General features: G+C 37.8%; 1 long non-coding RNA gene across 2 annotated transcripts in view; it reads right to left on the minus strand.

Moving 5' to 3' along the window:
- Positions 1 to 27,086, minus strand: part of LOC120234395 — a 112,983-nt gene that overhangs the window by 13,318 nt on the left and 72,579 nt on the right. Inside the window, exons 2-3 of one of the 2 annotated variants that reach the window (XR_005529074.1) lie at positions 12,920 to 12,965; positions 225 to 330 (exon numbers count right to left, since the gene is read on the minus strand). This is a non-coding gene — a long non-coding RNA (uncharacterized LOC120234395). Of the gene's footprint in view, positions 1 to 224; positions 331 to 12,919; positions 12,966 to 27,086 lie in introns of those variants that run through there. The other variant, XR_005529075.1, reaches the window with a different exon arrangement.

Genomic DNA, 27,086 nt, shown 5'->3' on the forward strand with positions numbered 1-27,086 from the left:
AGGTTACACTTATGGGGAGAGAACTGAACTATGAATGTACTCGTTTCTCTGAGATCAGGTGAAAAAATGAACTCTGATTTTGTGTTTATTCAGTGGCTGAGAAAGAAGACAGCTGTAACATAATCCATCAGAGACAGACATTTGTCTTGAATACTTTCTCACGTCCGTGAGCTGTGACTTGAAGTGAAGACTTCTTTCTGGCCTGTCCCTTTGCTCCAGGCCCTTCTTCCTTCAGAGTAGGGGCAGTTGCCTGGGAGGTGTCCGGGCTTTCATTAGTAGAGGTAGGAAAGGAACATAGCCCAGGAGAGGAGGGTGGCCTGTTTTCCAAGCCTGTGAGAACAAGCAAATTGCAATTGTCTTTCAATGATCCTATAGACAGGAAAACTTGCTACGTTAGGAAATCACCTGTTTGTGAATACCCGGAGGAACATAAAATAACTTACGGAGGAATATAAAATAACTTACGAAGACCAACGCAGCTTCTGTTTCAGTGTAAGCAAACTGTTATTCAGAGAACACAGAGATCCGCAACTAGAACTCTCTCGCGCTTGCATTATTATAATGATGACAACAGCCATTTAATCAGCTCTAGGAAACAACTACAACAACAAACAGTAACAGAAGCCACATTATCTGATTATTTCATTTTTAATGTTTGAAGTGAAAGCACCTCAGCTTCACGTTACTCTTGCCAAATGGTGTTTAACTTTAAAATGAAAGTTGTGTCATTATCATAGTTGGCCTCCCTCCTCATCTATTGCTGTAGATTACCATACTGTCTGATACAGTAGCCAGTGGCCACAGGTGGCTATTTAAATTTAAATTAATAAAAATTTAATAGAATTAAAAATTCATTTGCTTTTAACACTACCCGCATTCCCACATATGGCTACTGGCTATTGTACTGAACAAGGCAGACATAGAATATTCCCATTATCACTAAATTTTATTGGAATAGCACTGCTTGAGAAACTAAATGCAGTATAATAGGAGAGATTTCCAATCTGTTTTTTTAGCTAGAAAACAATTTCTTGAACAAAGGTACATATGAAATATCAATATTTACAAATGATCACTGTTTAGAGCTGCTATTGCTGAAGTTAGAGTGGAAGATTCTAGATCCCTCCTCATTTGCCACTTACTTCCATCACACCCCAATACCACAGATGACCACAGAACACAGTTTGAAAATCACTAGTACAATTGGTGGAGAGTCATCCTTGAAAGGAGTTGACCTGAATTTTCAATGTTGGCTCTTTCCTCACCAGCTTTGTGAACTTGGCAGTTTTTGGAACTTCTGAGAATTAAGTGCCCTGGTCTGTAATATATATCAACTATCAGAAGGCTGTGAAGGGAGGTTTAGTTTTCTCATCTCTCAGATGGGGAACTGAAGCTTGGTGAGGCTACATGCCTGTAAGGCAGTTACCCTGCCAACGAAGGCCAGACCTGGACCAAACTCAGCCCCCTCTCAGGGCTATTTCACTCTACTGCTCTATAATGTCTTGTTCAATTTGAAGGTCTTCAAGCCAAATCACTTTTTAAAAACCAGTTGTCTACATGTCACTTGCGATTTTTTCATTTCTTTCTTTTTTTTTTTAATGCTTATTTATTTATTTTGGAGAGAGAACACAAGCAGGGGACGGGCAGAGAGAGAGAGACACACACAGAATCTAAAGCAGGCTCCAGGCTCTGGGCTGTCACCACAGAGCCCAACATGGGACTCAGACTCCACGAGCTGCAAGATCATGACCTGAACCAAAGTCGGGTGCTTAGCTGACTGAGCCACCCAGGCGCCCCATGATTTTTTTGATTAATACAGTGTGTGAATACTTCTGAGTGTATTTAAGTAGAAGTTCCCCACCCTACTTCCCTTTGAACTAGCAAACACTGAGTAAAGTCAGACCTTCTTGGATACCCTTCATATTTCCTTATATGCCTCATGCTCTTCTCTTCGTAGAGGGTGCAAAGGAAAACTGACAGTCAAACAAAACACCCCACCTTTTCACACGCACTAAAAACAGAAGGAATCTTTTTCAACACCTCTCATTTTTGGTGGTGGAATTAGAAACCAAATGGACCAGGGGTTTGGAGAACATGCTCCTGTTTCATAGGGCTGAGCACAGACCTGGCTTACCTGTGACCTCAGTCATCTCTAATAACGGTAACTGTAACTGTGTAGAGGAAGTTTTGACAGACAGTGTCAAGTTCAGTGGTTTTCAATACTGAAAAGGCTACTAAAGCCTTTTAGTATAGGATACCCAGGGATTGCAGGAACTTGATGATTATCAGAAAAATCCTTATAGTAACTGAGACACTGATGGACTGCCTCTTGACATCTTCTAGTTCCTCCTTTCCCTAACCCCAGGTGAGAATCTCTCTCCTAAAGTGAACTTGGATACTTTTGTCACTGAAAATGGCACTCAAGGGGAAGCCAGGAGGCTGGGCTCACTCTTACCTTCAGTGTGTGAATTCGGACAAGCCTTTCAACATCTCAGTGACTGAGTTACCTCCTCTGTACTTTGAGGAGATTGGTTGAAATGACTGCTTCAGTCTGTCACTCACCATTTTGTTCTTTTGTTTGTTACAATCCAAGTATGCCACTGTGAGCAGAATATAGTAAATAGTAAAAAAAAATACTTCTCTATTGGAACTCATATCTTCACACTTCCCATATCTCTCCTGGTCCTGCTTGCAAGTACTTTTGAGGTTCTTATACCTGTTTCTGAGGACAAACTAGGCAAAAATGTGTGTGGGGAAAGAGAGAGAGCCAAAGGAGTAGCCAAATATCCTGAGAACAGAGTCAGAGAGATGCCCATGTTCCACTCAGTTCTCCTATATTCCATAATAACTGATCTGTTCAGGCCTCCGTGTTATCTTTGAGCCAGATGGAGAGGGCAGAGGCAAAGCTACTTGTCTTCCTACTTCCATGCTCTTAAGTACAAGGATTTTGTACTCTACTGGATGCCTATCCTAGATTACAACTCTGGTTATAAAACTCTTCTCAACCAAACCTTCAGCAACTCCCCTGTGACCACAAAATGAAGCTCCAACTGTGTTGAATGCATTTAACAAGGATTATACTTAACTTACACTTTATTTTTTTAATGTTTATTTCTGAGAGAGAGAGAGAGAGAGAGAGAGAGAGAGAGAGAGAGAAGGAGCCGAGGAAGGGTAGAGAGAGAGGGAGGCAGAATCTGAAGCAGGCTCCAGGCTCTCAGCTGTCAGCACAGAGCCTGATGTAGGGCTTGCACGACAAACTGTGAGATCATAACCTGAGCCAAAGCCAAATGCTTAAACTAACAGAGCCACTCAGACACCCCTACTTGTACTTTAATTGCTCAGAATTCCTTGGCTTTCCTCATAAGGAAAAAAGTCTTTGTTCCTGGCCACACTCCTCTTCTCCGAGTCGTCAAGAGGCTAGAATTGTAGCTTCCTTTAATTTGATCCAATGCTCTTTCCACTATACCCTCAATCTCCAGACAATAACTGTTTTTGTTTTTTGACAATAAGCATTTTGAATCAATGAAATAATTATCAAACTTTAACACCTTAAAAATAGTTTATTAAATTATCTATCCTGGTCCAAAAATGTCACAGGACAGGAGATGGGAGCAGGGGTCTTTGACTGGCCATTGTCAAGAAGGGTATGTCCAGCAAGACACGTAGGTGGATGGATTATGTGTGCCCCAGGTATGTGCACAGAGTTGGGGGACAGCACTGAGGGCATGGCACTCAGTATGAATAGTATAGTGCAGGAAGGAAAGAAAGGAGGCAAGCTATCTTTCCTTAAATATTTCTCCCATGTGGAGCACTGCATTTGAAATGTTGTTGCTTTGCTGAGTACATCTATAATAGGGAATTTCCAAGCAGAGCAGCAGATGAATTAAGGAAAATTCTTCCAGTCATGTATATAAGACAATTTTGATGCAGCATCATCTGTTGCGGTACTTAAAGAAGTGTTTGTTCCCATGATTAAAATCAAGCGAGTCTTTATTTAGGGTTTAGAAGCATTTGTTTGTTCAAAATCTAGGAAGAAGAGAGAACTAGAATTTTTCCAGGAATGAGCATGGAAATGGGTACATGGAGTTTCAAGTCACACTTGGAAAATATTGGAGAATATATACTCTTCTAAATCATAAGGACTGTTAAACTTCTTTTCCTATTGTCTGGCTGCGTAGACATTACCCATTATAGGGAAAGTTATTCTGACTAGACCTTGCATAGTCCCTTCAAGGAGATTAATAGTTAAGTCCTTTAAAATGTTTTCTGAACCAACTGATGAAGGAAGAGATACCTCCCAGTGCAGATGGAAAGAGTGTAACTTTTCAGGTCTTTGTTATCTCTGTCATGAGGACTACTCAGATAAAAAACTAAGGAATTCTTCATTAATGTGAATCAGGGGGCTTGGGCTTCATATTATAAACAAACAAAAATCCAAGTTCTACCACCAACAAATTGTCCTGCCAGTGGGTGGCACCATTATCCACATCCTTTGTTAAGTGATGGGGTTCAGGGCAGTTCACCCCAGAATGTGTCACTTTGGCACGTGGGTTATTTTGAGCTGAAGGCGGTTAAAGTCCAACAGATCCAAAGAGAGATTTTTACCTCCCCATTAACCGCTTAACAGAATTTAGATAGGGAGCTGCATCAGGAAGAGTGCTACTACCAGAAATAACTTTTTATTTACATAAGACTTCTCACTTGCACAGCAAACATTTGTTTACCAAACATTTACTCTGCCCATCTTCCTATAGATTGTCTTCCTACTATTTGAAGTCCCAGACTCCTACCCGCTTCTGCTTAGCTCAAGATGCCATTTGCGGAGTCCCTTATGTCTTTGTGGGGCTCCTGTACATATGTATTTAAATATGCCTTTTCCTCATTAATATGTTTTATAAAAATTTAATGATTTGGCCAAAGAACCTAGAAGAGAAGAAGGGAAAAGTTTTCTTTCCCTACATCCCCAAGGTTATATTGATAATGCTAAATATAGTGAAATCTAGTTAAAGTGACTGTCTTGAGAATCTTTAGAAACTATTCTGCCTCTTTAGTTTGTTTTTAGGTCACAGTGACTATTCAGAGCTTTAAAGCTAAAGTATTCTTGTCTCCTTACATAGTTATTTCCAGTAGGAGTAGTGGTAGTAGCAGTTATCATAGTGGTGGTATTACTGATAGCAATAACTACTCCAGTATTTCTGCAGCTGTGATTCTACTAAACTAGCTACTGTTGCTACGCCCCTCCACAACTAGTTTTGTTATATCATTAGTTGTGCTGGTATTGCACGTCAAGGGCTTTAGATACACACATCTAATGCTTACAATCAATCTGTAAGTTGAGTATTACTACTCTCATTTTATAGAAGAGGAAACTGAAGCTCAGCAAAGTTTATGTACCCAACCTAGTGAGTTTCTGACCTGAAACTTGATCTTAGATGCACCTGTCTCCACAGCCCACGCTTTTGCATCATTCTTTGTCCCTCATTTGCTACTCACAAATGGCTATAGCTCCAAATCCCAACCTATATGGAATATACATTAAGATACTCACAGCCCAGGGAAAGTGAACTTTCGAAAAGCTATGCAGGAAGTCCAGATGGTTGCCCAAAAATGGCCTGTTTCCTTTGTGCTCACTGACTCTGGCTTGTCTCAAATGCTTCAAAGTTATCTTAATGTCATTTCAAAGGCAATTGAGGGAGCATCCATGGAGATAAATTGCGTCTGCAGCCTGTTGCTGAATGCATATTAAGTTCTATTCATGGATTTCCTAGCAACCACAGCCCGATGACGCACGGAGTCAGTGAGCTTGCGTTATACTCATCTAGAGAAATTAAATCACTTGGATTTTATTATTAATATTTTTAGAAAGCCTCACTAGATTAGCTGTTTGAAACACGTTGTTATCGGAGTTACTATCAGCAGCTGGTCCCAGTCACATAGGAAGTCACTGAGGACTCTGTAATTTTCACAAATGCTCCAGTGAGAGATTATCTCCATTTTAATATTTTTGACAATTAAAGATTTAGTTGGGAAAGAAGGAAATTAAAAAGAGAAAGGTTGTTCTAGCAGCTTGTGATCTTGGCAAAGTTCTCAAACTTGAGACAAACATATTAGAAATAAGCAGTAGGCGTCCTGGTGAGAAGAGACAAGAGGCTAGGCTCATTTTCATGAAAGGGACATATTGAAACCAAAGAACATAATTTCAACAAACCTGGCTCTCCGCAAGACATTCTATAAGGTTAAGGGCAGAATATTTTCATAATAAGGCTCACTGAATACACTGTTTTACAGACTCAAAAGAGCATTTGAGTTTGTTTTTCAGATTTCTAAACAGCCTGGAGTGGTGCAGGCTTCTCACAAGTTTCTCCCAAGTTTTAATTTGTGCTTTATTGGACATACAAGTCAAATACATATGTGATCTGCTGTAGCTATATGAGCACAGCATGCAAAGGCATGGGTAGGTTAGATAACCCAGTGAACATGACATATTTTAAAGCAGTCAGCTTGAGACGACAGCTAGTTAATCCAATGATTTTACTTTGCTTAGAATTTTGTTTTCCACTAAGACTATTTTTTAGAGCAGTTTTAGGTTCACAACAAAATTGAGGGGGAAGGTTCAGAGATTTCTCACATATCCCTTTTACCCATATATGCATAGCCACTCCCCTTATAAACATCCGCCACCAGAGTGGCACATTTGTTACTACTAAGGAATGACACATCACATGATCACCCAAAGTCCATAGTTTACATTATGTATCATTCTTGGTGCTATACATTCTATAGATTTGAACAGATGTATAATGACATGTATCCATCATTATGGTATCGTGCAGAGTATTTTCACTGCCCTGAAGATCTTCCGTGCTCAGCCTCTTCCTCCCACCCCACTCTCCAAACCCTGGCAACTACTGACCATTTTATCATCTCCATAGTTTTGCCTTTTCCAGAATGCCATATAGTTAGGCTCACACAGTATATAGCCTTTGCGAATGGCTTCTTTCACTTAATAATATATATATATAAGGTCCCTTTACAAGACCTATTTCTTTTTAGTGTTAAATAGTATTCCATCCTCTGGAGGTACCACAGTTTATTTATCCATTTATCTACTGAAGTGCATCTTGGTTACTTCCAAGCTCTGGAAATTATAAATAAAGCTGCTATATAAATCTATATGTAGGTTTTTGTGTAGACATAAGTTTTCAACTCCCTTCAACAGATACCACGTAGTGTAATTGTTAGATATTATAAGAGTACGTCTAAGTTTTCTAAGAAGCCACCAAACTGTCTTCCAAAGTGGCAGTACCATTTTTGCATTCCTGCCAGCAGTGAATGTGAGTTCCGGTGGCCCCGCATCAGCATTTGCTGTTGTCAGTGTTCCAGATTGTGGCCATTCTAATAGGTGTATAGTAGTAGCTCATTTTAATTTGCATTTCCCTGATGACATAGTGGTGGAACATCTTTTCATATGCTTATTTGCCATCCATATATCTCATTTAACAATGTGTCTGTTCAAGTCTGTGGCCCAATTTCAAATCAGGTTGTTCGTTTTCTTATTGTTGAGTTTTAAGAGTTCTGTGTATATTTGAGAGAATAGTCTTTCACGAAAGTAAGGCATAATGCTAAACCAGAATTCAGCAAAGACACAGATCTAAATTCTTCAGGATAATCCTAGTTTTGACTTGTACTCCAACCCATTTTGAGTTCAAATCATGGCTGGTTGAGTGTGCCAGGCATATGGACTGATGGTGTGTGAAAGAGCTGAAGCCACTGTTCATTAACGCTTCTCCCTCATAGTGAGTTGAGGGTATAAATGTGCTGCCCTCTGCTTAATTTCCCTTGTTACCACATTTAGAAGCCTGATGGACCTAAAAGGTTTCTTCAGAAGAGTGACTGATAAAATGTGTGCCAGAGAGCATCCACTAGGGCCACCATGCTTGTGGTGGGCTATCACAGTGCTTACTCTGCTTTTAACCAGAAGGATTTCAATTCTACATATTACTTTTCCAGGTGGTTTAATTTCTACAAATGCAGAAGGTTTGAAAACCACTTCTTTATACCTGATACCAGTGGCTCATTTCCTCTTTTTGAAGAGTTTGGAATGAAGGCTTGCTTGTTTGAAGAAATGAGCAGTTTTCAGACTTTCAAACACTTTTGCACTCTCCAAAATCACTGATTATGCATGAATTTCATTTCAGTGTTAGTATAACATTTCATATTAATGGCCACCTGTTGCCAGATGGGAAAGCAATGATGGTGCCCAATGAAGTATGTCCTTACCAGTGCAGCACATGGCTCATAGGACTGCTTTGGGAAAACAGACCTCTGAGTGTTTTCAGCAAAAATTAATTATTTTGGAATGAATCTGCCAGTTTTCCTCCAAGTGGCTAAATGTCAAAAACTTGAAATAACTTTTCCTATGGACTTCGATATTACTGTAAATTCATATGTATGTTTGTGTGTGTATATATAAAATTAGATTTATTATATACACTATAGTACAGTATTGTACAGTACAGGATGGTGTATATTGTACAATACGGTATAATGTGTGTGTGTATATATATATATATATATACTATACTAGTATACATATATACTTAGTGAATATATATATATATATATATATATATATATATATACTAAAAAAAACACACATACTTTCTTTAAGACTAAAATTACCAAGCTATCAAGGGGACTATCAACCCCTTTCTGGCAATATGCCAATTCAAAGGGACTTAAAAAGATTACAGTGAGAGATTGATCTGTACATAAAATGTAATTCTAGAGGAGTCATCACAGGGGTTATCTTTATAGCTGTCCTGGGGCTTTACTTAGCAGTATGTATGGGAATAACTGAAATCATGATTCATTACTGAAAGAAGGGAGTCTAGGAGATGGGGTCCAGGTGGTCTTGCTGATGGAAAGAGAAACCTATCACTTGCTAGCCAAAGCTGTTGAAAAAGCTAGGGGAAATGGTAAAATCCAGTGTTTATTTGACTTCTAAAATTTACCTAGACCTTGTTTTTTAAGTTTATTTGTTTATTTTGAGACAGACAGAAACAGTGCAAGTGGGAAGGGGCAGAGAGAGAATCCCAAGCAGGCTCCACACTGCCAGTGAAGAGCCCAATGTGGGCCTTGAACCAACAAAGCCATGAGTTCATGACCTGAGCTGAAACCAAGAGTTGGATGCTTAACCAACTAAGCCACCCAGGGGCTCCTTTACCTAGACCTTTTGAAAAATATTTCTAAGTTTCAAAAAAACATTTAGAGTTAACTCAGGACTTCTGATCTTAATCTAGATCATACAAAACTAATTTCCGTCTTTTCCCTTTATATGTTTATATATAATACTACCATTCATTTGAATATATTGGTGGTTTTATAATTTCCATCCTCTAATCTTCATATTGTTGACATATTGAAATTATTTCATCTTTGTTTTGACCTGTGAATATATGAAATTATGTGTTCTTAAAGAATTATAAAGAAGGGGCACCTGGGTGGCTCAGTTAAGTCTCCAACTCATAGTTTTGGCTCAGGTCATGATCTCACAATTCCTGGGGTCAAGCCTCCACATGAGGCTCTGTGCTAACAGAGTAGACCTGCTTGGGATTCTCCCTCTCCCTCTCTCTCTGCCCCTCCCCTGCTCATGCTGTCTGTCTCTCTCAAAATAAATAAATTAAAAAAAATAAAATTTAAGAATAAATTAAAAATTGTACAGTAAATAATTTGATTAAACATCTAGTACACACTGCTATTCTTTTATGTTACTAATCCCTTTGATAATCTTTGATAATACTTACATCTCTATTAAAAGTTGCAATGAGGTTATTGTGTTTTACCATTTTCACCTTATGTTAGTTTATATATCTTTATGAATCATTATGACTCAAACATGAGACCAAAATATCTACATAGTGTATGTCCATGTTAGTAAATCTTGTTTGTTCAGCCAAAATAAGGTTTTCTTAAAATAAGAATTAAATGGTAATATTCATAAAGGGTGTAGCACTTTATCTTTCACAGTAGTACTAAACAAACATTTATTAATAGATAAACTGCTTATTACTAATAATTTTTATTGTTTAATATTTTATATTATAAATAGTACTTCACTGTCTTTTAAATAATAGCTTTAAAGTAAACCTTATAGGATACTTCCTTGGGTTATGATGCCCTCCCTCCCCAAAGAAATACCAGGCAACAGGCTTCCGGGTGTTTTAATAGTTTCTGCTGTGTATTATTCTCTAATTTACAGCAAATTCATACTGCAATTAATAATGTCCCTATTCACAGTCCCATAAACTTTGGATTTTATAACTTTTACTTATTTTGCTAACTTCTCAGGCATGGTTTTAGGCTATCAAGCAATTTTTATCAAAGCATGGGGCATGATGTTCCTGCGTTAGAATCACTTGGCATGCTTGTTAAAAAGTTCAGAAATCTAGCTCTCTTGCAGATCTTCTCAAAGTGTCTCTTGAGATGGAGTCTGGAAATCCCCATGTTGAACAAACTCTCAAGGCAAGTCTTAAGCACTCTAAACCTTCAGAACTGCTGATTTATAATTATCTTAATTTGTATTTCTTTAACTGAGAGTAAGGCTTAGCATGATATCCTCGAACCTATAGGTATTGTAGGCAACTGGCAGGTTTTCATATGGGTAAACAAATCTCCCAAATCCTTGTTCCTCCTCTCCACATTCCTCTGTATTTCCCTGATCTACAGAGTTCCAAATGCTAATATTTTAGGGAACACATGATTGCAGTTCCATCTGCTGTAGCTGTTACAGGCATCCTCTTATTATAATACCCACCTAAGCTAATGTTGGAAAATGAAATGAATGGTGTGGTCATGAGTTTGAAAGAGCTGATTGGCTGTACCTTGGCCAAAGGAGTAGTAGTTTCCTGGTAAAGAAATAGGAACATAACATCCCAGACAAATAAAGTAACTAAGACAATGAAATTAATAAAAGGCTTCTCATATTTTTATGTACAATGGTATATTATTAATGCATTCAGTCCATTTCAGTTTGCTTACTTCTAAAATGTACTAGATCCCTGAAATATCTCCTTCATTTTTTGTTAATAAGAGATCAGTTAAAAAGAACACAAAGTATGGAAGGACTGAGGAATAAGTGTGTGTGTGGGCAGACAGGAAGTGCCAGAAATAAACTTTAGCGACAAGAAAAATGCTTAATGACCTCAAGAGTTATTGACGAAAAATTGAGTTATGAAATCAACATGTAACTCTATTGTAGGCACAGCTAAAAGTAGTGCTTTGCTTTTGCATCTCCTATAATCTTCTTCCCCAAATATATCCAGACAGCAAATGTACGGAGTTAAGCCGAAACAGTTAGATGGGCATGAAGTAATAAACTGCTGCTTCCCAACCTCTAAAATCAAAAGGGAAGTGAGTTTGTCTGGGAGACCATTTTGAGAAGAGGGATTAAATTATGGAGAAAAAAAATGCAGGATGACATTTTTTTCCCCCTCGCTGAGTAAGGCCTAACAGAGAGAATGGAACTAAACTTTTCTTCAACACTTAGTATGGACAGGTACTGGGCTAGAGGCTTTAGTATACATTTTCTCAAAAAATTGTTGAGCAAGCAATAGTTTCCACATATATAACTTCCAAACAAGGCACAAAATCTGAAGTACTGGGGAACTGTGCATCTGTAGAGAGACACTGAAGTCAATCCTTTAGCCTGAACCTCAGACCTTTTAATGTATTTTCAATTCCTTACTATGTCGCCCACCTGAATGACTCTTCATGACCTTGAATCCTCAGAAACTGCCTATATCACTAACGTCTAGAGTGAGTGTGTGCATGTGAGTCTGTATGTGTGCACACGATGGATATATGATATGTTCATTTTTTTAACCATTTTTCATTGATATCTTTTTATCTTATTAAAACTTTTCTACCGCATCATTTTAATGAGTCTACTGTATTCCTTTATAGGTACCATAACTTGTTTAACTAAGAAAATTTTAAACATAGAATCAATTGAAACTCAGTGGAAAAGCATCTTCCTGAACTCCTGAGAAGGAGGAGGCATCTCTTTTTCTGAATCTGTGTCTTCTGTCACTGACCTTTGCTGGACTGGGGACTAGTCACATAGCATTTCAGCTTGTCCACCTCTAAAATATCTGTTGACTACTCACTTCCCTCCTGGAGATATAGTGATGTTCCATAGCCATATTATCAGGAAAGAGATAAAACTTCAGATGTATAAATAACAGAGACTTAGGCTTGTACAATTTTAGAGACAGAATCAATTTGAAAAATGATCTAGACTAACGTCTTATTTTCTAGAAAAGATGATGGAGGCCCAGGAAGTTTAAGTGCCTTGTCCAGAGTTAGGTGGGTAGAACCAAGATTAAAACTGCTTCTCAAATCTGAGTTGGAGGCTTATTCTACTTTTTTACTACTGCTTCCTCAAAATATTCCTTTTCTGCACAGTGGAATAATAACAATCATGCCTAGCATTTGTGTTGTATTTTCAACTCACTGTCTTCTCTGACTGAATTTTCTTACCCCTCTAAGGTAAACCGCATGGCCCCCATTTTTCCCACTAGGTACTAGGGTAAACAGAGTAAGAAATATATTTGGACAACATACACAGTTAAAGAGGTTGGGCAACTCATCAGAGTAACATCTTTGATGCCAGTACTATGCTAAGTCTTTTATATGCACTATCTTGTTGTTTGTTCATGTCAGTGAGGTGCTGTTACCAGTTCTACTTTACAGGTGAGGAAAGGAAGGTTTAATGAGGTTGTGATCACTCACTAGGACATGACATAACTGGGATTCGAATCCACGTTGCCTGACTCCAAAGCCCACACTCCTAATTACTTTATCATGTTGCATTCATATGTTAGTTCAGGCTTTTTCATTCAATTCTTTATTTACTCACCAAACAGTTGTGAAGGTTCATTTGATGCCAGCCTCCATGCTTGGTGCTAAGAAGAAAAACAACAACAGGTAAGACATGATCCAGAGCCCAGGAGAGAGATTTTGATATGTAAAAATAGTAACACTACATTGTAGGAACTTTGATAGAAAAATGTCCAAGGTGAGGGAGGTAGGGGCAAGTTAATTTGTACCACTGAATTCTTAGCATTGAATGCTCTTTCTAGAAATCTGTGACTCATAGAGGATGAGTTGGTGTGGGCCTCAAGAAACCTGCTTTGACCCTCAAGTTGAAATCTGGTGGCTCAGTGGGAATCTGACAAACTATCATGATATTTTAATAGCCCTGCCTGCATCATGTTTCTTTATGAAAAGGTGAGACGCTTGACAGTTACTTGTAATACTGGTAAAAAACAAACAAACAAACAAACAAAACTGGTAAAAAAAAAATACTGGTAAAAATTAATAATAGAAATGACCAGGAAAGATTTGTTAAATGGTAAAAGGCCTAAAACATGGTTCTAAACATCTCATTAATTATGAACTAAACACAACTTAGATTTTAAATTAAAATTGTAGGCACATGTATTATCTCCTTGGGCTACTATAACAAATATCATTGACTAGAGGCATAAACAGCAGAAATTTATTTTCTCATGATTCTATTACCAGCCCTATTTTACAGATAAGAAAAAGAAATTTCAATCGGGTTGTGGTCACTCACTAAGACATAACTGGGATTGAAATCCCTAGATTCTTGATTCTGGAGGCTGGAACATCCAAGATCAAGGTTCAGGCTGGTTTGAACCTGGTGAGAGTTCTATTCAGGCCTTGCAAGTGGCAGCCTTCTTGCTGTGTCCTCGCGTGGTGGAGAGTGAGCAGTATCTATCTCTCCTCTTCTTATAAAGCCCCTAATTCCATCATGAGGGCCCTACCCTCATGACCTTAACCAACCCTAACTGCCTCTCAAAGGTCCCACCTCCAAATGTCATCACATTGGGGGTTAGGGCCTGGACATATGAATTTTGAGGGGATACAATTCAATCCACACCAGTGGCATTATGCAGTCAACAACAATCTGAAATGAATAGTATGAGCACACATTTGTTATTCACTGTAAGCCTGAGCCAACCATATTATCTTCCATGTATCCATCTTGCACCTTTATGTATTCTTATTTTTACTATGATAGTTCTGAGAAGTTTGAATGAAAAATTCAGTTATTTGCTTAGGAGCTAAAATGAGTGACATGGATAAATTAGCAACAATAAAAAAAAAAAAAAGAAATCATGCCCCTATAGTTTGAGTTGCAAATGAGAAGTTTCTGCTTAAAGCCTTGGAAACAAATTAAGAATTAGCATAAAAAGTTAAATACCGAACTCATGCCTTAAAGCTGCTAGTAACACTCGACAATATTGGTCTAATTTTGGGATATGTTGGCAGCTAGAGTTAATCTTTCATTACAGTGAGTAATAATAGAAATTAGCAGAATAGGAGACTGGTGAACAACTGAAATCAAATGTTATCAGCGAACAACAATTTGGAGATCACAAATAATGATACTGTGATATTCTAGAAAATGAAAATTTTATTTCATTCTCTAAGCAGAGCAAAAAGCCATTTTGAGCAATAAAGAATGGTGGATTTAAAGATTTGAGGTTATTCCCACCAGCCCAATGTGCCTTGACAAATCTCTAACTACTCTGAATTTTCTCATATGTAAAATGAGCCTTGCTTTCCCTCCCTCCCTTCCTTCCTTCCTCCCTCCCTTCCTTCCTTCCTCTTTTCCTTCCTCCTCTTCCTTCCTCATTTTCTCCTTCCCTTTTTTCCTTCCTTTTCTGCCAGTGAGTACTTATTAAGGCTCTATTATATGCCCATTGAGGGCACCTGTGCTAAGAGAAAAACTCTCAATGCTAAAAAAAACTTTCTCATAAGATAGGTTTAAATAAGACTTTTTAGGAGAAAGGGCTGTAAAAATGTTCAACATTTTAAGTATATTAAGTACTTTTCCCTTTGGAGTCGACTTCTGATTTCAGGATTAATGAGCCAGGGGAGTTTTGTTCATGCCCTTATTAAAGGAAATAAGATTAGCGACTTAGATAAGTTGAAAACTGAGTTCATTAAACCAAATAATTTTGTATAGTTCCTCAAGTCCTCTACAGTTTCAGAACAATTAAAGCAAGCAGGGTAATACTAATTATACATTCTGAATTTTAGAAAAAGTTGAAAATGTACCTGCCTCACCCTTATCATGTATTCTGAAACTTAACCAAAAAAATCGACTGAACTTCAGAGGATTTGATGATTCGGTGGGTCAATAGCAAAATGATCAAAATGATACGCATTTTGTTCTCTTACTCATGACTGCATCACGTTAATTATATGCCTCCAGGGCACTGCAGTGCCAGCCCCAGACTCTTGATTCCTGGGCAGTAAGCTTTCAGGGAGGCTGTGATCACAGTGATGCATAAGCCCAGGTCTTTTCGAACTCTGTCCCTATTTTTGCTCTTTGTTGTTATCTGATTTAGTGTATTGGATGAGAAAATAGAGCATGATGGAATGACAAATACATCACACCTTCCAGTTTCCTCCAAGAAGCCTCTTGGGAAATGAAGGGAGGGAGAGAGAGAGAGAGAGAGAGAGACTCTTTGCTTATTAATATGTATTTTCCATAAATGCTTGAGAAATGAATGCTGCTTCTTAATTGCTGAAGCCAATTACATCAATCTATAACAAAAAGTTCTAAAACATGTCTCTTCTTCAGAAACACAAAGGGACATATCCCAAATGTACACTAGAAAAGCCTCTCTCTCACAGTGGAGTTGCTTAGAATTAAGAGCCACATAAATTGAATTTCAAATTAAACAGGCCTACTAGTAATTGCTCAAAATGGGATTCTAGACTTGAGGTTGGCAATGCTGTGGCATATTTACAAGGGCTAAGCTTGTCCTTGACACTTGACTACTGTTTTCTTTGAGGAGATCCAAGGGCCAAAAACAGGTCATGTAAATCTGTGCCTATTTCCTTCAGGTTTTGACAGGTCAGAGGGAACAAACACTCTAATAGGATCAGACTACTCAGATCAATATTCAAAATTGTTAGACTGGCTTATTTACTCACAGGGGTTTCAATCATTTGTAGAATTTTGTTGGAAGAAGAGAGGCTTGAATAAACTAAGTTCATTTTAAGTGGGAAACTTGCAAAAGTAAGGTTTTTTAAAATTTCCTTTTTACATCAAGCTTTTGATTAAAGAAAATAGTTGTGTAAAACAATTCCATTTTAAGCAAACACCTTAATTATTGATAGCAGTCTCAGGAGAATGAATCAGTGTGTTTCTTTGAGCAATTGGTTTGTTTTTATCTCAGTGGACTCTGTGTATTTTATAACTGATGTTTCCCTCTACATTTTATCTGCTAGAAAGATTAGAGCCCAAATTCATAGCTCACTTTTTGCAAACGTATCAGACTTTATAGCAAGTACTTTGAATACAACAAACATCACTCCTAATTCCATCTTTTCTAAACTTTTATCTGGCTCATTCCACATAGACCAAATGTATTTTATCTTATTGCTTGGTATCTTTTTTGAATTTTCCTAAGTATTTTTCTTGAAACAAAATGGGATGTATAAAGATAACAATTTTTCATAATATTGTTTGCAGGGTCAGTGAATGCATAGAAAATGACAACTATTAATATTAAAAAGTGCCATTAGGTAATCCTAAAATAAATTACTCCAAGCTGTAGTTTAGAAACAAAGTCCTGATAGTTTCAACTAATTCTAAAGTACATGTAAAGTGTGACTACATAAAGCTGGGGAAAAGGATGGGGAATCTTTCTATTTGTTTTTTTTAAAACTTCCACATATAAGAATGGGGATTGAATTCTCTACAGACCATGCACGGTGGCTGCTTTTTTCCCCTGCTTGCAATCACTACGTTTGAAGATTTTTAGGGCCAGGCAAAGATAGGTAATTATTAGTTTGCCCTGTTCTTGCTATACAAGTTGCTAAACTACTGAAAACTATTGAAATACGTCCATTTCTGTTGGTAGAAAGACCTTGCCCTGCTAGTTATCTTTCAGTCATTCTGTCCATTCTGGCCATCCCCTTCCATATCCGAGCCTTGCCTGTAATTCATCAATTAAAGGGTTAATGCCTGACACAATAGGTGGCCCTGGTTACCTGCTCCACTCTGTCACCCCTACATAATGATTTTAAATATTTTGAATATAATCCCTGGTCTCTGTGTGCAAACCAAGGTAAAATCTTGTACAACTAATGAATAAGTTGGAGAGCCAAAATGGTAAAGTAAAAAAATCTGGATCCTCCCCCTTAAAAGAAAAAAAAAAAAAAGATTGGAGGGAGTATAAAATGATTTCAGATAAAACCTTCAACCAATTGATTATCTAATCAGTAAGTATTTTTGAGTCTTTAGTATGTCTTTATCACTGTGCTAGGCATTTTAGAGGATATAAAGAAATGTAATACCCGGTTGGGGAGGTGACAATATGTCTGTGACAAGATAATTGCCAACCCATGTAAGTACTATATGTTAGAGACTTCAGAGATGAAGAGAACACTGATTGAGTATAATTAAGAAGATTTATTTGGGGGAGGCAGAACTTGAACTGAGTCTTAAAGAATGAGAAAGATTCACAAAGGTGAAGATAAAAATTTAATTCTATTCTGCAGAATCAAAGCTAAGGATGCTGTATCACTGTCTTTCTATGTGATTAACATATCTGTTATCAAATTAAGAACTTTCAATGATTGCTTTTGGCCTGCATCCTTGTGTGACATCAGCTCTCAGTCCGTGGACTTGGAGGTCTCCAGACTGGCCATGGTAGCCTGATGTGTTGGTAAGAACTTAAAGGACGAGCAACAGCTTCCCTCCAAAAAGTCAATTTTAGGTTGGCTTTGAATTCATAGGCTACTCATATAAGATTCCATTTTTGTTTAAATGAAGAGATGGAACTGGCGACACATATTCTTAACAAATCTGTATTGGTGCTGATTAAATCCCCTCATTTTGCATTTAGCTATGCTCTGCTTCTGGTATGCAGACCTGACTTCTTGACTGCAGGCTCCCAGACCAGAATTTGGTGCTCTCAGAGCAAACTTAAGGGAAACTCAAACCTGAAGTCCGTTGTGTTAATAAACAAAACCAAACCAAATCAAAAGAGAATTCCAAAGAGCCATCACGGGTAATTGTATTACAGAGATGTAGAAGAATCTGTTCTCTAAAGGATGAGAATAAGCTGTGAGATTTCTTTGTAACACATAGCATGTTAAGAAACAGCTGTTCAGAAATGACATTAAAATGCTGCTTCTCGGGATGGGTCTTGTTATATTTGCATTTGTAAATATTTACTGGGTGAAGACTATGGATAAAATTGCACAGACTTTTATCCATAGGCTCTGTGGTCTGAGTCCGACTTTAGGACTTCAGCTGTTTCACATTGCGCTTCATTTCCTCCCATTGGTTTATGACTGAAAACTGAAACTTCCCAAGGGAGTTTCAGGGGGAGGAAATGTTTCCCCAAATCAGATGAAAGTCCTATGATGGGCTGCTTTCTCAACTGATTTTAGGGAATTACAGCACTTAGAGAAAACTTTAAGGGGGTGAGAGAAAGATGGAATGAGAAGAAGGCAAGATACGTGACTGTTCCTTTCCCTTATATCTGTGTTGAATAATTACATTCAGAAACTTACTGAGAGGCAAACATGTGACATTTAGCTAGTCTTTTTTTTTTTTAAATGTTCATTTATTTATTTTGAGAAAGAGAGAGAGTGAGCGGCACAAGGGTAGAGAGAGGGAGACAGAATCCCAAACAGGCTCCCCACTATCAGCTCTAAGCCCGATGTGGGGCTTGAACCCACAAACTGTCAGATCATGGCCTGAACTGGAACCAAGAGTTGACCACTTAACTGACTGAGCCACCCAGTCGCCCCTCGGCTAGCCTTTAAAAACATTGCATGTATATGTTATTGGGGCTTTCATAACTAATTATTTTCACCTCAGAGGACTACTGTTATTTGGGACTTTCTTATGGCTTGAATACTATGAGAATCTTCTTAGCTAAGAGGAAAAGACCAACCGAACTTGTACCATAGAACTTAGAAGTTTAGATTCAGAACTCTGGAGTAAGTGCGTGGATTTAGGGAGAAAACTTTTACTGAAATGAAAGGAAAGGACAGTATGCAGGAACACCTGCCAATTAGAAGGTCCCTGTGTTTTCATTTTTACTTTTCTGTTCCATTATAAACTTGACTGGGAGTTAGTCTCCCTCAGCTTTCTTGGACATTCTTGCCTGAGGGTTTACAGAAATGTAATATTGAGCAAGAAAATCTCAGAACAGCATTAGATTAGAATATCAGAAGAATTTGTTTTAAGAGTTGTACTGCCAGTTTCCAGAGTCCTTGATATCACACACTAGCTAGTTCACCCCCTGGTGGTACTCAGCTGTGGAAAAATATTAGTGCCTCAGTCGTGCATTATTTAATTCTTAAAATTAACACCTTACTTCTCACATCGCCTTTGGTATATCAGATAGGAGGCCACTACATTAGTCAATTATCACTTGCATCTTTTTTCCGAAATCAATTTTGGGGGTAATCTGATCCCACAGGCAATCCAATTAGTGGTCTCTGTTGTCTCTGGACTTCGAGATTAAGCCTAGTGTAAGGATGCTCCAATACACAGCCTTCCTTTACCTTTCTATTTACTGCCAACTGTTGCTAGAAGCATTGAATCTCGGATTTTTAAGAATATTAAATTGAATCTCTTCTACAATATTCCTATTCACTAACCATCCTAGCTAAGGATTCCACTGACTGCAAATAGTTCTTTGTCATAGAATGTGAAGTTCTGCTTTGTCATGCTGTCGTGTTCTGGACTGCTTAGTTCTACCCTCTTGGTATGTAGTAGGATTATAAGTTCTCCACCATGTGACAGCCCTTGGAAGGCTAAAAACAGTTGCATTTAAGAACATGAGAGATTCCTTCCCTCACTTTCTCATTAGATTCAAAATAATAGTCATGAGCTTTCTGCTTTACTGTTCCTCATTCCGATTCCTTTAGGTCACCAGCTTCACCTACTTCTCCAGATGCTGGCTTATTTATACCTCTATGTCAAGGTGAAGTTAGGAAAACCAAAAACACACTAAGGTATTTCACAGGGAAATTTAATACTATTAATAATAATTCCCTCAGAGGAATCCAGTATTTGGGAGAGGGGTCTTGCAGAGCTAGGATTGAAGAGACAGTGCTCTCTGGACTGTTTCTAGTTTCTCTGGAATTGAAGAGGAATTTTGTGGAGCTAGCCCTCAGACTTCTGAGGAGAGTTGCTCGGCTGCTGTCACACCATATCGGCTCAAGAAAGAGCCCTGTGATACCAGCAATCAGACAATTGGGAAGATGGTGGTGTCCAATGGTGCCGGCCCCTCAGTAGCTTGGAGGAGAGCCTCTGTTAAGCTGAGGCTCAGCACTTGAGTTTGGGGAGCTGCCTGCCTAGTGGTCTTAACCCTGTGGAGAGGGTGATGACCTGGTCTGAGAGTGCTGAAGGAAGCCAAAGGCTGAACCCAACTTGAAGACATAACTTTCTCCCATTCTCTAGTCTTCAGTTTCCCTCCAGGGCCTCCTATTGGCAGAACTTAGTAGGAAGCCAACTGGCAAAGGAGAAATACGTTTTGCAGACCTCTGACTTGTTTCCCAAAAGAGAATAAGGAATAAAGACGGATGCATTTGGAACTGAGACAAAATGGCCCAGAAAATTATTTTTTAAAGCCCATTTTTCTTAAGTTTGGTTAGAAACTCAAATAAAGATGGATCAATTTCGATTATATTTGCAAAGCAGGATTACATTTTCAATAGGAATGTTAGCTTATTTATTCATATGTAGTCACATAGGAAGAGTTGCTCCGTCATCCCTATTTATTTCACTTGAGTTTTTTGGGTTGTTGTTTAACTTTCCTGTAAATCAAATTTTCTCTAGCTTGAAGATTATGACTTTCTTCTTTGGAGACTTCTTCATGTCTCAAATATATTCCCTCTAGTGTCTAATTTCATGGAATAAAGGATATCAGAGTACAACTTAACTGCTAAAACTCAAATTACCAAAATAGAAACTCTACAGACTAACTCACTCGGGAGGTTAAAATTGAAGTAAAATTAACCCCACTGACCTCATTCAAAACTTTCCTTGTCAGAGTGCTAAGGATGAAAAAGAAAATAAATTGATGTCGACATACAGACTCCTGTGAAAAGTGACACAACATCTTCTTGTGTAATAGCCTTGATTTTTCTCCTTCCTGGTGAGGGAAAGCACTGACGATAAATTCATGCATTGAGTATGCAAGGAAAAAAAACGTTACCATTCTCCAAATTATTCTAAGGTTTTCTGGACTGAGGACCACAGAAGCAGGTGAAAGATGAGGAAAGCAACTTCCTGATCTTGAAAATGCTTTCAAGTCAAATGCCATTTGAGACTGAGACCATTTGTAAGCAGCTCTTTGAGCTTCAGGCTCCTCTATTTGAAAGAAGACTATGGGCAATGGTCTTCAAGGTTTTTCGGTTTTAGTAGTCTGAGAAAAAGCCATTCTAGAATGTTCTTGATTTTGTTTTATCTTTTAGAAGTAGGGGATTGGGAAAAGAGAAGAGGGGAAGAACTGCAATGACTGATGATGATGATGATGATGATGATTACTGCTTCAATGTTAGTCTTCTCTCTTCCTTCTGAATAACAATGGACTCTAGAGTTGAAAGTCTATGTGACATTTTAGAGTCAGATTTTGGTTTTAATTCCAATTTTGTTTTATAAGTTGTGATCTTTGATATTACATGACATCACTGGGCCAAAGGGTTTCTTCTATGAAAGAGGGATAATAAAATCAGTTCCAGATCTTTCTGAGGAGAACATAAGATGATAAATATGAGATCATCAACATGATCCTTCATACCGATAATATTAATAAAATGGTTAATAGCAATTACCAACTAATCATCTTGTCTGTGCTTCTCTGGTATACTGGCATGCAGCGTATGCAGTGTATACTGGCATGCAGAAAAAAAAACTATTCTTTGCCTACTCACTTCCATGCTGGCATGCGGCCAACTCACACAGAGCACAGTCCAAAGCATGCGCTGGCGCTGTTACGTTTACATCAGTCTAGATTTCTTTTCAAGGCCCTGTGTGCGCGCATGTGTGCACAAGCACATGGCCTTAGTGGACAGCTGGCAAGGTGATCTTCCCTCTCTGTTGTCTTTCATTCTCTAATCCACAGGAATTTGACGGTAAGACTGGTTTTTTCCTGCTGCAGAAAAAACATAAACTCAAATTCTTCTTAAAATCAGACTAGCTATCCACATATAAGGATAGCACAAAGAAATTATTGACATTGTTGTTTTGGAGATCAGTGAGGCTCTGGAATAAAATACAGGAATTTAAGGAGTAAGAAGTTCTTTCTTTCTCTTCTAAACCACATCTTCAAACAACACAAAATTATAGAATGATTTACTGATGAAGTTTTATTATGAGGTTGCTTCTCTCTTTCTTCCTCTCTTTTTTTATATTAACATCTAGGAATAGTATTACATAAATATTTAGGTAGCCGACACAAAGAAAGGTTAGGTGTCCTATTTCAGGACACTAGTGAGTTTAGGCAACACTAAGAATGAGAAGTACTTCTGGGTTTATTTTTCAAATTCCAATGGCTTAGCCCTTTGGAGGGGCGAGGTGTCTGTCCCAGCCACTTTTGCGGTGGGCCCCCAGGCTCACAGCACTTTACGTTTCAGTGCAACAGATGGAACCACACAACGTGGGCCTTCTCGGTGAACCCCCTTCCCATGCTGGTACCAGGCTCCATAACAGCAGGCACCGTATCCAAGCCTGCTGTGCTGATCACAGCCAGCTCGGGCTCCTTGTTTTCTTAAAGTGCCATGTCTCTTGTCCCCACCCCCCATTCATTCCGAACCCTTCAGCAGCTCAGCACAGCAAGCTTGACAGGACCTGTCTTCCTCTACTGTTAATTTCACAGCCGGATGAGTAGAAAGGTAATTTATATGGGTCAGTCAGATTTAAAATGCTGCTGTGTCTCCTGACGAGGTGGAATGAGAGGATTTAAAAGAATTATTAGTGTGGTCCAGAGCGGCAGTCTGTGGTTTCTTCGACACAGTCCTATACCTTTTCCATTTGGTAAATGCCCCACGTGGCCTCCACATGTTGACTGTGGATTACAACCAAGATGAGAAGCAAGCCACTAGGGGAAGATTTTTGTTTTCATTTATTTTTAATTAATTGCAAACTTCCTCTTTCATTTGGCTTGCCACGCTCTGCAGATCCTGGTGACACAGGAGCTCTGCCAGCATTAGGAGCCACTGTGCCGAACTGTGAGCAGCTTAAAAGTACCAGCCAGCTGCTTTGCACTCAATCCTCAGGGAGGGTTTGAAATAAATTTGCATGCTTGGAATTCACCTTCAAAAACGATCCAGTCGATGTTGCTGAAATCCATGTTTCTCTTTCCTTAATTCTCCCCTTAAATTATAATGTTTGTAATTACACATTGTTATTCAAAGCATAATTATTAATTTTCAGGGGATAAATAGAGTGTCTAGGGGCACTTTAAGGCGAAAGTCATCGAGAGTTTTTCCTGCCCTTCCTGAAATCCCTGGAACTAGTAGTTTATATAAGGAAAGAATGATGCTTAATAACGGAAGAGCCAAAATAAGAAATAGAAAAAGGGGGGAAAAAAGCAAGCCAAGGTGGGAGAAACCCCAGGGGCCTGAGAATCAGTTACATCTCTTTTGAGGTCAGACAGATGTGAGTTGCATCTTCCGGTGCTGAATAACTGTGTGATCTTGGGTGAAATTATTCAATAACCCCAAGTCCTCAGCTTTTTCATCTGTAAAATAGTTGTAAAAACTAAATATGATGATCAAAATGGAATATCTTGCACCTCTATTGCATGTTCTATACATGGTAACACTTATTAATATAATCTAACATAAACAGAAACATAAATTACCTAAATATGGAATCTATGTGCTTTTAAATATAAGTTGAAAACTTTCTGTTTCAACAAGATGGTCAACTAGGATAACAGAGACACGCTCTGGCTACAACCATCTAGAAAATGGGAACATATAAGACAATAATGATAGCAACAACAACAAAATTATTGGATATCTGAACCCCCCAAACAGAAATAGAATTCTCCCCATGAGTAATAACTGAAGAAAGAACTAGAAACCTGAATGGCAATTAGAAGCTCTCAGTGGGCTAAGTATCTCCTCCCTTGGGGAGGGACATTTACCCAGGTCCCTGGGAATCCAGATGCTTTGGTTTTCACACCTAGATGGAGTCCAGAGAGGGGGTCTTGGGTCCAGGCAAGGAAGGAAAAAACACTGAGACTGCTGCCTGAAGTTAAGTCCCTTTGAGTGTTTTGAGTCTAAATGAAAAGGTGGCTAAAAAAAAAAAAAAAAACAAAAAAACACCCAGCTTGGCAGCATGGAGAGATAAAAAATATAGGAGCTGAGTAAAAATGAAAACATCTTCCTGGGAAATCATGAGCCCTTGCCTTGGCTTCACTGGAGCTTAGACATGATTTTACAATTCTCTGAGAAACTCCAAGCCCAGAAATTTACATACAATTTGTCCAAAAATTAAGTAAAATCTAGTGAAATAACAAAATGAATAAAGCAGAAAAAAAAGGGAATGATAGTGTCAATAAAAGCAAACACTGGCTCTTTGAAAAGACAAAATAGGAAGATTTTGAGCAACAATAATAAAGAAACAAAGAGTGTGGGCACAGGTAAATCATATTTGGAACAAAAAGGACAACTGCAGATTGAATGTGTGTGTGTGTGCGTGTGTGTGTATTCAGAAAGTATATGGAGATAAATTTGAAAGCTTTAATCAAAAAAAATAAAATTATAGACAAATTACCAAATTCACCAAAATGACTATACAGAAGATGAATAGTTTTATAACTGCTAAAGAAATTGAATCAGTAGTTAGAAACAAACCCAAATAAAGACAGTCAGACAAAGGGTTTTATAGCCAAGTTCTACACATTTAAGAAAGATATATAATTACTTTTTTACACAAACTCTTCCAGAGAGTAGAAAGAATAAGATGCTTTACCACTCATTCCATGAGAACAGTAAACATTTGAAATCCAGACTTGTCAGAAATGTAGTGCCATGAAAGAATACTGTTGGCTGGTATCATTTGTGACAATGATACAAAATTGTAAATGAAATATTCATAAAACAAATCCCCCAGTGTATTAAAATGTATAGTATGACTGAGTGGGGTTCATTTTAGAAATACCACGATGGTTTAACTTAAACAAATCTATTAATTTTATTCATTATGTAAAGAAATTGAAGGTGAAAACATAAATATCTCAACAGATTAAAAAAATTATTTGATAAAATTCAGTACCCATTCAGGGTTAAAAAAAAAAAAAAAAGCAATCCAGACATTACACTAAAATTACAATTGCAGAAGAATTCCTTAATTTGGTGGACTTCTGGTTGATAGAATATCAACCACAAACTTATAGCAAAATCATATTTAATGGGGAAACATTAGAAGCTCCATTTAAATCTCTTGTAAATACTGATTGCTATCACTTTATTTTCATATTGTACTGGAGATTTTAGCCAGTGCAGGAAGACAAACTAATTAATTAAAACTTTTAAAATGTGAACAAATCAGAAAGAACAAAGTAGATTTTGCTGATGATATGACTATATCAGAGAAAAAAATGTAGGAAAAGGGTACATGGGTGGATCAGTGGGCTAAGGGTCTGGCTCTTGATTTTGGCTCAGGTCATGATCTCCCAGGTGGAAGATCAAGCCCCACATCAACATCACGGAGTCTGCTTAAGATTCTCTCTCTCCCTCTCTCTCTCTCTGCTCCTCCCCCACTTGCTCACATGCTCTCTCTCTCTCTCAAAATAAATACATACATACATAAATTTTATTTAATTAAATAAATGAATTTAATTTAATAAATTAATTAATTAGACTTATTTATTTTAATAAAGAAAAAATGTAGGAAACTCCACAAACTATTAGTACCAGTAATAGTTCATCTAGATTTTTAGATATAAGACTGATGTACAAAATCAGTAGTGTATCTTTATATCTTCCATGAAATATGGTAAATGTACCTAAAGATAAATACAGCTAAAGGAGTGCAATATCTTTATGAAGACAATTACAAAATTCTACTTGAGAGACCTAAAAGAAGAGTTAAATTCACAGAGAGAAGACATGTGCAAAGATTGGAAGACTTAATATTCAAAGGATGGTAATTCTCTAATTAACTTTTAAAGTAAATTTAATTTCACAGGACTTTATAAGATGATTCTAAATGTCATACAAAAGTAAGAAGCACTGAGAATGAGTTAAAATGATTTTATGGAAAGAGATAAAGAATAAGGCACCAGGAGGAGAAGAAGGAGACTAAAAAGAAGAGATATATCCCATGAGAAGTAAACTTTTATATACTCATATTAAATGAAACAGTGTTACTGACATGGGGAGAGATAGATCAATGGAAGAGAACAGAGAGCCTAAAGACACTCATCCCTATGTAGGAACTTCGTGTAAAGTGGAGTAGCCTTATGAATGCAAAAGGGAAATCTGGGCTGGTCAGTAAATTGGTACTGGGACAACAGGCCAATCCATAGAGAAAAGAAGGCTAGACTCCTACTTAAGGCCATACACAAAACAAACTGCAGATGGACTGGATACTAAATGTGAAAAATCAAAACTTTAAAAATTTCAAGAAAGAATACACAATAATATTATAAGAGTTCAGATGAGAAGTATTACTTAAATAACAAAAGGGGTGCCTGGGCTCAGTCAGTTAAGTCTCTGACTTCAGCTCAGGCCATGATCTCATGGTTCATGAATTCGAGTCCCACGTCGGGCTCTGTGCTGACAGCTCAGAGCCTAGAGCTTCCTTCGGATTCTGTGTCTCCCCCTCTCTCTGCTCCTCCCCTGCTCGTGCTCTGTCTCTGTCTCTCTCTCAGAAATAAATAAAACATTACATTTGTTTAAAGTTAAAGAACAAAGAATAGCAAAATAAAGGAAAACCATGATAAATTTGACTTCATTAAATTAAAAATCTGTGCAGGTTAGAATATACCATTAACAGAAAC

This window comes from Hyaena hyaena, unplaced genomic scaffold (genome assembly GCF_003009895.1).
Source record: "Hyaena hyaena isolate Hyena2069 unplaced genomic scaffold, ASM300989v1 scaffold_109, whole genome shotgun sequence".
Taxonomy (NCBI): domain Eukaryota; kingdom Metazoa; phylum Chordata; class Mammalia; order Carnivora; family Hyaenidae; genus Hyaena; species Hyaena hyaena.